The sequence below is a fragment of the Puma concolor genome, chromosome A1 (genome assembly GCF_028749965.1).
Source record: "Puma concolor isolate L17-30 chromosome A1, mPumCon1.1.hap2, whole genome shotgun sequence".
NCBI classification, from domain to species: domain Eukaryota; kingdom Metazoa; phylum Chordata; class Mammalia; order Carnivora; family Felidae; genus Puma; species Puma concolor.
In genome coordinates, this window is record NC_141667.1 from 193368888 (window position 1) to 193382419 (window position 13532).

The 13532-nt window shown below is 37.4% G+C and overlaps 1 protein-coding gene across 30 annotated transcripts in view; it reads left to right on the forward strand.

Annotated features, from left to right (window-relative positions):
- The window catches only part of KLF12 (KLF transcription factor 12), a 453354-nt gene that overhangs the window by 166556 nt on the left and 273266 nt on the right, over positions 1-13532 (forward strand). Inside the window, exon 1 of one of the 30 annotated variants that reach the window (XM_086710572.1) lies at positions 8342-9376. The exons of the other annotated variants lie outside the window; for them this stretch is intronic. The gene's annotated coding sequence lies outside the window, so the exon portion shown is untranslated. Of the gene's footprint in view, positions 1-8341; positions 9377-13532 lie in introns of those variants that run through there. 30 annotated transcript variants of the gene reach the window in all.

Sequence of the window (13532 nt, forward strand, 5' to 3'; positions counted from 1 at the left end):
GACTTGAGGGCTATTGGTGAATGGGTGTGAAAGGCGATAGAATGTGTGAAGCTCCATTTTCTACCTTGAGCCACTGTTTCCTTGAAATGATCATTTACGAGGCTTGAAGTGATAGGCATGCTTCTAAGTTCGTACCTGTGGAATTTATTTATTTTTCTAAAATATATTGATACTCTCTGAAACAGTTTTCATCTTTGCTGCTTTGGGGGGATAAGCTTAACACCATATGGGTATGCTGTGAAAGAGCTTTTCTAAACAGTCCTATCCGTAAACTTTTTTTTTTTTTTTTTTTAATGATTCACTGTGTGCCGTGCACAGTGCCAGTTTTTCTGGTCTTCCAGCAGCGAATATGGTGAGAGTAGGATGTGATGGCACCGAGTTTAGTAGTAAATGCGGACCAACACAAAGGCATTTATCAATACAGAGTGAGAAGAGCTTTGTTGGTCAGAGAAGTATGTGGTTCTGTGACAGCACAGAGCAGGGGCACTCGACCTAGATTTACTCGGGTAATTATTGTGAAGACTTCCCAATGAAAATAAAGCATGTGGTTCAACTCATTTACTGTGAAAACAGAGGAGAACTTTTGAAGAGGTTTACGGAAGAAATTGGCATGATCAGATTTGCATTTTAATGAACTCTTGAGGGTATGATCAATGGGTTGGAGTGAGAAATAAGGGAAGACCACCAGATAAGGGCTGATGATGATGCCATCTTGAAGTTGGTCTAGGCTTGTCTGTGGGGATGGAGAAACTGGATGGACTTGAAGGAAATTTAGGAGATAAAGTCATGAAGATTTAGTTATTCAGTATATATGGTGTTGAAGAAAATAAGGCCGTAAGAAATGATATAAAGGTGCAGCATGGGCCACTGGGGGCGGCGGGGTGGTGCTACTAGGAAGACCAAGTTTGCAAAATACAATGAGATCTTTTTAACCCATGAGATTGGCATTTCCTAGGAGATACCCAAGGGGATTTTCCAGCAGATGTATTTGAGCCTGTTGCTCAGGAGAGAGTTCCAGGATGGAAACTTAGGACGTCGGGCTATATTGATAGGCTCGAAGCTGTCAGAGTAAGATTTCATTCTTTTTTATGACTGAGTAATATTCCATTGTATATTTATGCCACATCTTCTTTATCCATTTATCAATTGATAGACACTTGGGCTGTTTCTGTATCTTGGCTATTGTAAATAATGGCTGCTATAAACATCGGGTGCATGTATCCCTTTGAATTTGTGTTTTGGTGTTCTTTCAGTAAATACCAAGTGCTATGATTGCTGTATCACAGCGTAGTTCCATTTTTAATTTCTTGAGGAACCTACAAACTGTTTTATACAGTGGCTGCACCAGTTTGCATTCCCACCAACAGTGCAGAAGTGTTCCTTTTTCTCCACATCCTTGCCAAAACCTGTTGTTTCTTGTGTTGTTGATTTTAGCCATTCTGACAGATGTAGTTTTGATTTGCATTTCCCTGATGATAAGTGATGATAAACATCTTTTCATGTGTGTGTTGGCCATCTGGATGTCTTCTTCAGAGAAATGTCTGTTTATGTTTTATACCCATTTTTTAATTGGATTATTTGGTTTTGGGGGGGGGCATAGAGTTTTTTATTTTCTTTATGCATTTTGGATACTAACCTTTTTATTTTCTTTTCTAATTTTTATTTAAATTCTAGTTAGTTAACATACAGTGCAATATTGGTTTCAGGAGTAGAATTCAGTGATTCATCACTTACGTATAACACCCAGTGCTCAACATAACAAGTGTCCTCTTTAATACCCATCACCCATTTAGCCCATCCACCATTCACCTCCCTCCATCAATCCTCAGTTTGTTCTCTATCTTTAAGAGTCTCTTATGGTTTGTTTCCCTCTCTCTTTTTTTCCCCCTCCCAAACGTTAATCTGTTTTCTTAAATTCTACATGAGTGAAATCATATGGTATTTGTCTTTCTCTGACTGATTTCACTTAGCATAATACATTCTTTTAGCTCCATCCATGCCATTGCAAATGGCAAGATTTCATTTTGTTTGATGACTGAGTAATATTCTATTGCGTGTGTATGTGTGTGTATGTTTGTGTATTAGTTGCCGTGGCCAAGGTCAAAGAGGGTGCAGCTTATGTTCTCCCCTAGGATTTTGATGGTTTCCTGTCTCACATTTAGGTCTTTCATCCATTTTGAATTTATTATTGTGTATAGTGCAAGAAAGTGATTCACTTTAATTCTTCTGTGTGTTGCTGCCCAGTTTTCCCAACACCAGTTGTTGAAGAGACTGTTTTCCATTGGATATTCTTTTCTGCTTTGTCAAAGATTAGTTGGCCATAGATTTGTGTGTCCATTTCTGAGTTTTCTGTTCTGTTCCATTGATCTATGTGTCTGTTGTTGCACCAGTACCATACTGTCTTGATGACTACAGCATTGTAATACAGCTCAGTGTCCAGAACTGTGATGCTTCCAGGTTTTGCGTTTTTTTTGTTTGTTTGTTTTTTGTTTTTTGTTTTTTCCTTTTTCAGGATTGCTTTGGCTTTTTGGGGTCTTTTTTGGTTCCATACAAATTTTACAATTGCTTGTTCTAGCTGTGTAAAAATGCTGGCGGTATTTTAATGTGGATTTTATTAAATGTGTAGCTTGTTTTGGGTAGTATAGTCATTTTAACAATGTTCTTCCAATCCACGAGCATGGATTTCCATTTCTTTGTGTGTGTGCTCTTCAGTTTCTTTCATAAGTATTCTATTGTTTTCAGCGTATAGATCTTTTACCTCTTTGGTTAAGTTTATTTCTAGTTGTCTGATTGTTTTTGGTGCAATTGCAGATGGGATTGATTCCTTGATTTCTTTTTTCTGCTGCTTTGTTATTGGTGTATAGAAATGCGGCAGATTTCTGTGCATTGATTTTATATTCTGTGACTTTGCTAAATTTATGTGGATACTAACCATTTGTTGGACATGTTATTTGCAAGTATGTTCTCCCATTCCGTAGTTGCCTTTTAGTTTTGTTGTTTCCTTCACTGTGCAGAAGCTTTTTATTTTGATGTAGTCCCAATGATTTATTTTTGCTTTTGTTTCCCTTGCCTCCCACATCTAGAAAAAAGTTGCTACGGTCTGTGTCAAAGAGGTTACTGCCTATGTTCTCTAGGATTTTTACAGTTTCAGGTCTCACATTTAGGTCTTTAACCCATCTGAATTTATTTTTGTGTAGGGTGTAAGAAAGTGGTCCAGTTTCTTTCTTTTGCATATTGCTATTCAGTTTAATGAAAATAAATTTTAGATATATTGTATTTATACTTGCCAGATTTCAAATATTAACCAAAAATTGAGGGTGAAAAATAGATAAATTTTTATCTTTTTAAATTTTCTGTATACATTTTTATTAGGATAAAGGAACTTCTGGAGTTACAAGGTTATTTTTGTATTACATACTAAATAGGTAGTTCATTCGAATTTTAGATTTTTAGATGAAAATACTTGTTTCACTAATGGAAGAACTAATTTTTTTTAATGGGCATACAGTGAATTTCCAGTAGAAAATTCATTTCTTGAGTTTCAAGATTTTCTTTTACTGAATGACTGAACAGTTAGCAAATTTATTGGTTATGTAGAACTCTCTACCTGGTCCTCTGGAGGAGAAGACCTGCACTGTGTTCTTAAAGTTCATTGAGTAATAATGTAGCTAAAGATTTAAATTGGTTTGATGTACATCTTGGTTCTTTTCCATGGCTTTTCATTGAGCTATTTCTTATAATTTATCTCCTGGTCAACTAGATTTCATTGTCAAGTGATTTTCAGAAAATATCATATCCTGCATTCCCTAAGATATTTTATACTTGAGCATATTAATTGACTACTTCTATACTCTAAGATCAGACTGATTTAACAAAACAATTGGATCGTGCTTTTCTTCAGAAGTTTCTGGTAACTTAGTACCAAAGTAGTCTTTTTGCCACAACTTCTATATTAAGGATTATGTTTGGCTAGATTCCATTGAGTATTTTGTCAAGGACTCATGGATGCCGTATTCCTTGACCTGTTGCTTGTCTAAATATCTGTTTCTTTTATACTTTAAAGCTATTTTGCTTTGTTGTAAAATTCTCAGGTTCTTCCTCAGGTATCTATAGATTACTTCTTTGTCTTCTGGCATTGAGTATTCCTCACAGAACAAGGAAACTGATCTGATTTCCCCGTTGTTAGTAAACCGCTCTTTCCTGCCTGAACACCTGCAGAGTTTTTTTTTTTCTTTAGCTTGAAGTTCAAGTGACCTAAGGACGTAACTTCTTTTGGATCGTTCTGTATCAATTTTTCCTGGAACACTGTCTGTTATTTCAATCTGTTCTTCCTTCATGTTAGGGAAAATTCATACTCCTATTATTTGAGATATTTTTTCTAGCCAGTTTTTGGGTCCTTTTTACAGGATCAGCATTTTCCAGTTTGTTCTTTATGCCTCTTCTGTTTTCTCCATTAAGAAAAATGTATTTGTCTTCCTTTGTGTTCACTGGATTAATTAAACCTTTATTTTTCTACATCAGTATTTAAATTTTTTTAGCCATATCTCCTCATTTTTAAGCATGTTTCCTTATTCCATTGCTGTTTTTCTTCTATTAGTACTAAATTGATAATTTTTTGCTCTTCAGTACATTTGGATCACTCTGCAACACCTTTAAAATTTTTTTCTATTGTTTTGTCATTTCATCTTTGAGTCCTTTCCCACTAGTAATCATTTTTTGAAGTGCTCCCATGTGAAGCTTTTTGTTTTTAGGTTGTGTGTTCTTTAGGAATGAGAGCTTTTTTTTTCTCCGTTCCATGCTTGTTTCCTTTCTTTCCTCTCTTTTCATTTTCTCCTTCTTTACTTCCATTTATCCTGTGATAGGTTTATACGTTTTATTTCCTCTTGTCCTGTTAGTAGATATTCTATTTGCTAGGATACAGTATTGGTTAATTTTTCTTCCCTTCTTTCTTATAGTTGAGACCTATCTGTTTTCACTTGGATTTTACTTTTGGCTTATTTTTGTTTTTTCGAGATGGGGAGAGTGAGAGCTAGAGCAAGCGAGAGAGTGAGAGAGTGAGCAGGGGAGAGGGGCAGAGGAAGAGAGAGTCTTAAGCAGGCTCCACAGTCAGTGCAGAGCCCGATGAAGGGCTTAATCCCACAACCCTGGGATCCTGACCTCAGCCGAAATCAAGAGTCGGACCCTCAACGGGCTGAGCCACCCAGGTGCCCCCTGGTTTTTACATTTTGAGAATTAGTTATTGTCGGTTCCATTTTGCTATCATTCAAGGTAAGCAGTGGCATGGGGCTTATTCTGGGGAAGTGGAGGAGGAAAGGGCTTGGCTGAATCGTCAAGCTGTATCAAAGTGTCCTCCCCCTTTTGGGCCATATGCGGACAATGATGCCCTTTCAAAGGAGCACTCAGGGATAAAACCACCTTACAAAGGCATGCAAACTATTTCTGCACCTTTCAGCTGAGTGTCATGAAGCTACTCCTCAGGGAGCTTCGTGATATTTTGTTTCCTACTGTGGCTTCCCTCTTTACACACATGAGCCCTGTTGCATAGATTTTAACATAATAAAGAACTGAAATTTTCTCCGTAGGATCATTATTTTAAATATTTAAGGTTGTACTTCGGGGCCAGTAGGAACATCTTCTATGTTAAATAACAAGGCCATTTGACATATTTTCTGGAGCAAACCATATATGGAAATAGTAAACAGGCTTTCCATTTCTCTTTTGTGTATATCTTTCCATCTCTCTTCCCGTTGTCAACACAGAAGCACCTTCCTATAAAGTGTATATCATTTTAAGTGATCTCTCACTGGGCATCCAGATTTTCTGTTGTTCTTGATGTTTTCGTTTAAAAAGATGTAGTATTTGTAAAATCCATGCATGAATTCATTGTGTCCAGTGCCTTGTGGAAACATACTCTTTACTTCATTGTATTTATCTCACACAAGGGGAATAGTTCTTTCTTGGTACTGATATAAATCCACTTCTCACATGGGCAAAACATACACACTCGTCAGTGTCCTCCTGGTGATTCATTAAGTCTTGAGGGTGCAGAAGGGCAGTGGTGGGTCACACTAGGGCAGGATTTTAGCCAGGAGTCTGTCACCTTGGATCGATCTACCAGTTACCGGTTTCATTTATGTTTGAAGTTGCTCTACCGTAGCTGTGATTACTGTGGATTCCATCTGAGACATACAAGATGATAACAGTAAACTGAAATTTATAAAGTTTACAAGTATCTCCAAATTAACCTTGACGTCCAGTGTATTATGTTATGTTTAAATGCTATTAGTGCTATACTTCTTTTGAGACGGCAGTAGAATCTTAAGGAAATTGTCAGTTACAGGTGTCAAAGACTGATTATCTGTGTCTGAGGAACTATGTGTTCTAAGTGATTATTATTAATCAATTGCACTGCTAATTTTATTGATTGGATTAATTATAGGAAGTCAGACTTTGAAGACTATTTTAAAGACATTCCATGATTCTTTAGTGGAACATTCACAGTGAAAATGTGTCAGGATAATGGGAAAAGTTTCATTTATTGTCAGCATTCCTTGTCCTGATATGCTGAAAACTCACAATGTTTGAACAGGCTTAAAATTCTCATGCAATAATTATGTTATCTTTAACAGGTGGCTGTGATTTTATATACTCATGCATATTAACTTTTCTTTCCTTCTTTTTTCCAAAGTATTCCAGCATTTTAAGGTTTTCTTTGCCATTATAACTTAGCATTTATTTTCCTGAGAGTCTTTTTGTACCATTCTCTTTGATTTGGTAAACCTTCATTGATTGTGTAATATGAGAAATGGGATTGTTTAGCCAGTGTAATTGTGCAACCCGTTAATTTGTGAGTGGAAAACAAACTGGCAAACAAACAAAAACTGTTAAAATCTCTGTCAATTCAGGTAAGAAAAAATCTTTTAGCTCTGTTTTTTCATAGTTCCTATTACTATCATGAATGCAGTATTTTCATTAGCATCAGTAGTTATACACAAGATCTGCTGGAAAAATGGTGGTAATGAAACCTGTCTAGCCACAGTTAATTAAGGAGTTTTCTTGTTTGAGCCTCAGGAGAAATATTCACCATGCATTTCTTAAAACATGGCCTTAAAGAAACCAGCTTCCTCCTTACAATTTAGTAACTTTTCTTGTCTTGAGGGATATCTTCACGGAGGTGGAACTAAACTGGAAAAGGGTGATGTAGCCCAGATAAATTATATATGCATTACATCGTTGCCTAAGAACAGGGGTCAATAGTTCTCTTGTCTGTTAGAGTATATAATTGTGCCTGCATTAGATGCTGGCAGCTTATCAGAGGCTCAGGCTGGCGTTTGGTCTCGGTTTATTTTATTAAGGAAGTGCATGTATTTGGATTTCATTATGTCTCTCCCCCAAATTATTAACTTCAGTATAAAACTCTTAAATGTGTTTGCAGTTGATTACTTATTAAAAGATTCTGGCAAGTGAAGGGTTTAATTTATAATGTCTAACTTCTTGACTCCTTGCTTGACTGCATCTTTTTTTTTTTTTGGCATCTATTTTTATTGATATATTAACATATTTCTTAAAATAGCCCAGTTTTTTTTTTATCCCTTGCCAAGTTCTGATAACTTTCTCATTTTGTGGTATTTATGTTTATAATATTTTACCATTTGTAGTTGGTATAAATTTAACTTTGAAAACCCCTAACAATTCTTTTGTTTTTTTAAGGGTACCCTTCCAGTTGATATTAACATTTTTTTTTTTTTTTGCAGCTTATATAATATTGTTTAAAAAACATTCTCTGCCCTTCTGCTACTTCCAGCCCTTGATGTAACCCACTGAAAATGGGTACTTTTGACAGCATCTGTACTGGGAAATGCTTTCCAAATTAAACATTTGTTAGAACACACAAACAGTTTATTTGGATGCATCTAAGATCCTAAATATTTGATTCAGCTGCCAGTATGTGCTTTATTGGCTAATGTTTCTAGAGTGTTTCCACATTTTTATAGGCTAGCGGCCAAGTTGTCCCAACAGTCTGGTACCTCTTGGGGAGTTGAAGTGGTTGTGGACATGGGGAGGTGCTGGCACTAGGATGCTCCTGTGTGTAGTCCGTTGGCATGTTAGAACTCACAGAAGTTGACCCCTTCAACCTGGAAACGTATAGATGCTAATGAGCTTCCTTAGTCTGTCCAGAGTGACATGAGGAAGCCCACTCAGATCCCCGGTGACATTGATTCAAGGAAATCAGAACTGTTAGAGCAACTTAGTCATGTTGGACCTAAGGTCATCAAGAAGTTTAGTACAACTGAGATCTAAACTGTCATTATTGTACAAAGATATATTATGGTTAAAAAAATACTGTGTAGTGCTTATGGTGTATAAAGCACATTCTTCAGTGTCTTCTCATTTAATCAATTAAAAAAATACTTGGGAGGTAGATGTGTTATATCTATTTTACAGATAAGAAATCACACAAGCTGGAAATGCTGGTCTGTGGGTTTAAATCCTCATCATTGAATTCTACCTTCTGTGTTCTCTCACGGTCCTACATGGGAAATAAGGCATGGCCAATGGAAGATGGACCGACCTAATGTGACACAAAATTGCACCCAGTGTATATCAGATTAATGACCTAGGAACTCTGCTTGAGGTACCAGCATCAGAAGGTCAATCAGCAACAAGGATTTGCTGATCCTAACTAAGCACTATGGAATTATAAAGTTTTGATTAAATGAGATCTGAAACTACAAGTAGGTGTCTATACAATGAGAACAAAAAGTGGATAAGTGAAGATGCACATTTGCACATTGTCTACCAACAGGTAGACAGACATAAGTATGTTTCCTCTGTGTGTGTGCATATGTGGCATTAAAAGGAAAAAGATTGGACGGTCGCCCTTTGAGGAAGATTTTGAGAATGGTATATGTTAATTAACTGAGACCAGTTGCAAAGGCTTCCGTTCCTCAAATGCAGAGTGCTTTTTATAGATGTGCTTGGTGGCAAGCAATATGCTGGGGTCTGGGGGATACAAAGGTAACTAATACATAGGGCTCAGCCCTGAGGAGGAATTTATAATCTAGCAAACACAGTAGAGGAAATGACTCCTTCAGTTTGGCAAGGGGAGTGAGTTGTCTCTCCTTAGAATTCATGTGTTGAAACCCTAACCCCCCAGTGTGACAGTATTTGCAGGTGGGGCCCTTAGGAGGTAATTAGATCATGAGGCTGGAACCCTGATGTTGAGATTAGTGCCCTTAGTAGAAGAGACGTGAGAGATTTCTCTCCTCAAGTGACAACACAGCAAGAAGATGCCATCTGCAAGTAGAGAAGAGAGGCGTCACCAGGAACTAAATAGACCAGCACCTTGATCTTGGACTTCTCAGCCTGCAAAATTGTGAGAAACCAATTTCTGTTGTTTATCCCACCCAGTGTATGGTATTTGGTATAGTAGCACGAGCTGATTAATATAGTAGAGACAGAGGAGTCTTCACAGACCCATGTTTGGATGAGGATTTGAAGGATGAGTAGGAGTTCTGCCACCAAATAAGGAAGAAGGGGGTATTCCTCCCAAGATAAACCAAGTGTGGGTATGCCCTAATGTGTACAAGAGAATGTGAAAGATTCTAGTGGTTGTATGTTGTTGAAGGGATTTGAGAGAGGTTAGAACCCAGTCTGCTGGCTTTTGACTCTTTTTTCTATTTCTCTATTTTCATATATTCAACTTAGTTTGGTCAGGATAAATTTTCATTATTTACAGTTGTTATCTAGGATATGCTTTAGAATCTCTGAGAAGATAGGCTTTGTATTCTGATCCTTTGTCAGTTTTGATCCATATTTCTTGGCCACTGCTACCCTTCCCTATCTTCCCCCGCCCCCCCCAACACACACACACACACACACACACACACACACACACACACACACACACACAGTGGGAATCCTAACTCAGCAGCAGCCCAGTATTTCCCTTGGATAAATATCCTCCAGCTCCGATATAACAGAAAAAAATTGAGAACAGCTGCCGTAAGCAATAGGAACACTTTTAAAAATTATATATATAAATGTAAATATGTATTGATGTATATATATATTAATTGTATGTTATAGTCGTATATAGAATTTACATACAATACACATATTTTAATGTTTTATTATTTCTCCCATATATATATATATATATAATATAAATATAAATATGTATAGTAGGGAATATATATATAAAATGGGGAAAAAACATCAACCTTATGTGTTTTATAGCAATATAATTCATTGCTGATGTATATATAAGTTGGAAAGGAAATTTCTGGCAGCCGGGAAGCAGAGGGTATTCAATAGTCAGGAAGAGGTGATGACCCGATATAAGGCTGCAGCGGTGGAGATAACATGAGTGGTGTAGAGAAAGATTTCAGAGGTGGCATCAATACTACGTTGCCACTGTTCAAGAAGTAAAAAGGGTCAAAGGTGCTCCTAGATTTCTCATTTGGTGCAGGTTGATATCATTAACATGAGTAGAGAATAATGGAGAAGGAAAAGAAAGGAGGTTTTTGGAAGTATGAAGTGGGAAGAGAAATGAGGAAGTGAGGAGACTTCATAAACTTTCTTGGACACTTCTTAACTCCTAGAGATGCACATAGAGGTTAGGATAGGGAGTAGAGACCTAGAACTCAGGAGGGAGATGTGAGCCAGAGGTAGATTATCTGTAGAGAGATTCAGTTACAGCAGTGGGTGTGACTTGGGTTTCTCCAGGAGGAAGGTGTACCTGGGAGAAGTGATGCAGCCTGAGGTGTTGCACTCAGGTCCTAATGGTGATCCTGAACATGTGATGGATGCTCTAGGGGCTCCAGGAAAAATACAAGAACAACAAGTCATCTCTTAGAGTTTACACCCAGAAATAGTCTTCCCATCTGTACTTGTTTTATGTTTTATTAAGTATTTTCACAAAACCATCTTTTAGAAAACTTCTGTCATCTAAACAAACAATAAAGCAAAGAACGTCTCAAATTAGAGTATTCATTTTGCAGTTAGGTTACTGACCGGCATAGATGATGACATGCACAGATTCTGTTCTTGGGGGCGGGGGTTGTGTGCAGAAATAGAGGCATATCAGATAATTGTCTCCATTGAGAATACTTGGTAAAGTAGAGACGTATAGGAGCATAGTAACATACCACCATTGAGGTCGTAGTTGTCCAGAAACCATGGCTATTTGGGATTCCACCAACAATTCGGAATTACACAGGTAAGACTTCTGAGAAAACAACTAGACGACACAAGGTATATTTACCTCACTTCTACAAGACTATGTTGCGTGCTCAAGTTTCTTACTACTTTCCATGCAAGTTTAGCTGGCTATTTTTTTAAATTAAATATATACAAAAATGAGAAACAGCACATTTGTAATCAGCATTTTACAAAGGACCTTAAGAATTATCTGGTTGAATTTCCTCATCGTACTTAGGCCCAGAGATGCCAAGTGACATGTTCAAGGTAATTTAGCCAGAATGATAACCTAAATCAACTTGACTGTTGGTCCAGCGTTCTTTCTATTCCACCACAGGGCAGAAGGAGCATCTATAAAAAGAACATGATGGCATGAAGAAGTAAAAGGCTGACAGGCTATAAAATGCAGATACAAGGAGCACAACAGTGTATGCAGTATAGACACACTTCAATGGGCCCTGAAGTTATCTCTGTATGCAGCATTGCATAGCCTTTCAGGTTCATAAGTATTGGTCTGAGTCATCAAGAAAACGTTCACTTATGTCCGTTTCCGTGTATATATATATATTAGGAATATTTCCATCCCAAGTGGTTAGTACTTTGTCTTTTAAATTTGGAGTTAAAAGAGATAACCCCTTACCCATCCAGAAAACTAAACTCTCCAGAGTACAACATTCCAAGAAGGCTGTATATGTGAGGCTTATTGGTAAAGAAACAAACCTTTCTTGTGACCTGCTCACTCTTTCATTACGATGATGAGACTTAGATGTTTGTTGCACAGAATAATATGCCTTAATCGCTTCTCGGCCTTTTGGCTAAGATCAAGTGCAGAATAATATGCCTTAAAAGTTGCATGACCTTATTTAGAACCGAAGTCCTCATGATGCTTACAGGAAGGAGTTGTCTGTGTCTTCTGCTGTGCTTGTAAAGCTGATGGCTTACGGCTCATTCTTGGGGGAAGGCATGAGAGCCTCAGGAGAATTTCTTTTTTCACTTTTGTCTTAGAACCGGGTCCCTTAAACTCTTATTCATATATTGTCCACCTCATTCTTCTGTCTTTGAACACCACCCTACTTGAGTTCTGTTATGTAACCGTGTATTCCAGTCTTGGCTGATTTCTTCATCTTGGCATTCCGTGGCTCTCTGCACTCATTCAAACCTTAGTTTCTCAGTTTGGGTGGCTGGCACGACACTATTTAACCAGTGTTCTTGGTTCAGCCCACTTGGCTGTCAATCTCTGCACCTTCTATCCTTTTCATTAGGCCAGGAAACTAATTCCCGAGTCAAAAAGCATTTAACTATGGGCTAGGAAAATGTTACATTTGTATTCATAGGAAGTTATCAGAAAACAAAATTGGTAGGGTTTTTAAAGCAAAGGAACTTGTTAGAATTCAGCATTTTTACTTGTCTTTAACCATATTGCCACATTATTTATAAAATTTCATCTATAAAACTTGCGGGTAAACACACACATAAAATTTAAATGGACACGCTCATTTTCTTTATCTCAGTTTGGGGTATTTAAGTGGCTGAAATTAGTTAGAATTTTTTATCAAGGTGGAAAAGACAGAAGTTGTTTGTATACTGTGGAATATTTACTAACATTTCACTGTATTTCCCAAGTAAAGTTCTGGAAAATTGCTGGGCGTATAAATTGAGGGCTGTTGAGTTTCGGGGCTGCTGTGAGACCTTAGGGGTTACTTCCTCTTGAATAGGGTGAGAGATTGTGGAGGATTGGGGCAGTGTACGGAATTGACTCCCTTGTGTGTCACTGGGTGAAAATTGTATTTTGGCTCAATCCTTTTGCACATGGCACTGCAAGAGGCCACAGAGGTTAGGACTGCATTCAAGCTATTCTCAGAGGAGACCTGGCTGCCCTTTGCTTACAAATCCCCAGGGAGAAGAGAGTCCATGACCTCCACTGACTGCACATTTCAGGGCCTCACAATCGCAGTTGTAAGGAGTTCTTCCTAAAGCCCATCCCTAATCCTTCCTCTTTCAGTTTCTTTTCTCTGGCATTTTTTTTTTAACTTTTACAGATTTTCCCCCTTTTTAATTTCTTTATCAAAACAGTACATACTTATTATGTGTTCATTAGACAAATAACAGAAAACTTAAAAAAAAGTCAGAGACAAAATAAGTAAAGCTACTATCGTCTTCATTACATCCAAAATAATGAGATAATTTGCGATATGCCATTTGTATTTTGGTTTTTATCCTGAAGGATATATAGGGCCAACCTGTTTGTGTCAGTGGATACACTTCTCTGTGTTTTGAATTGATCCTTCATAGGATTTTATTTTATGGCTTGATAATTTATTTAACCACCC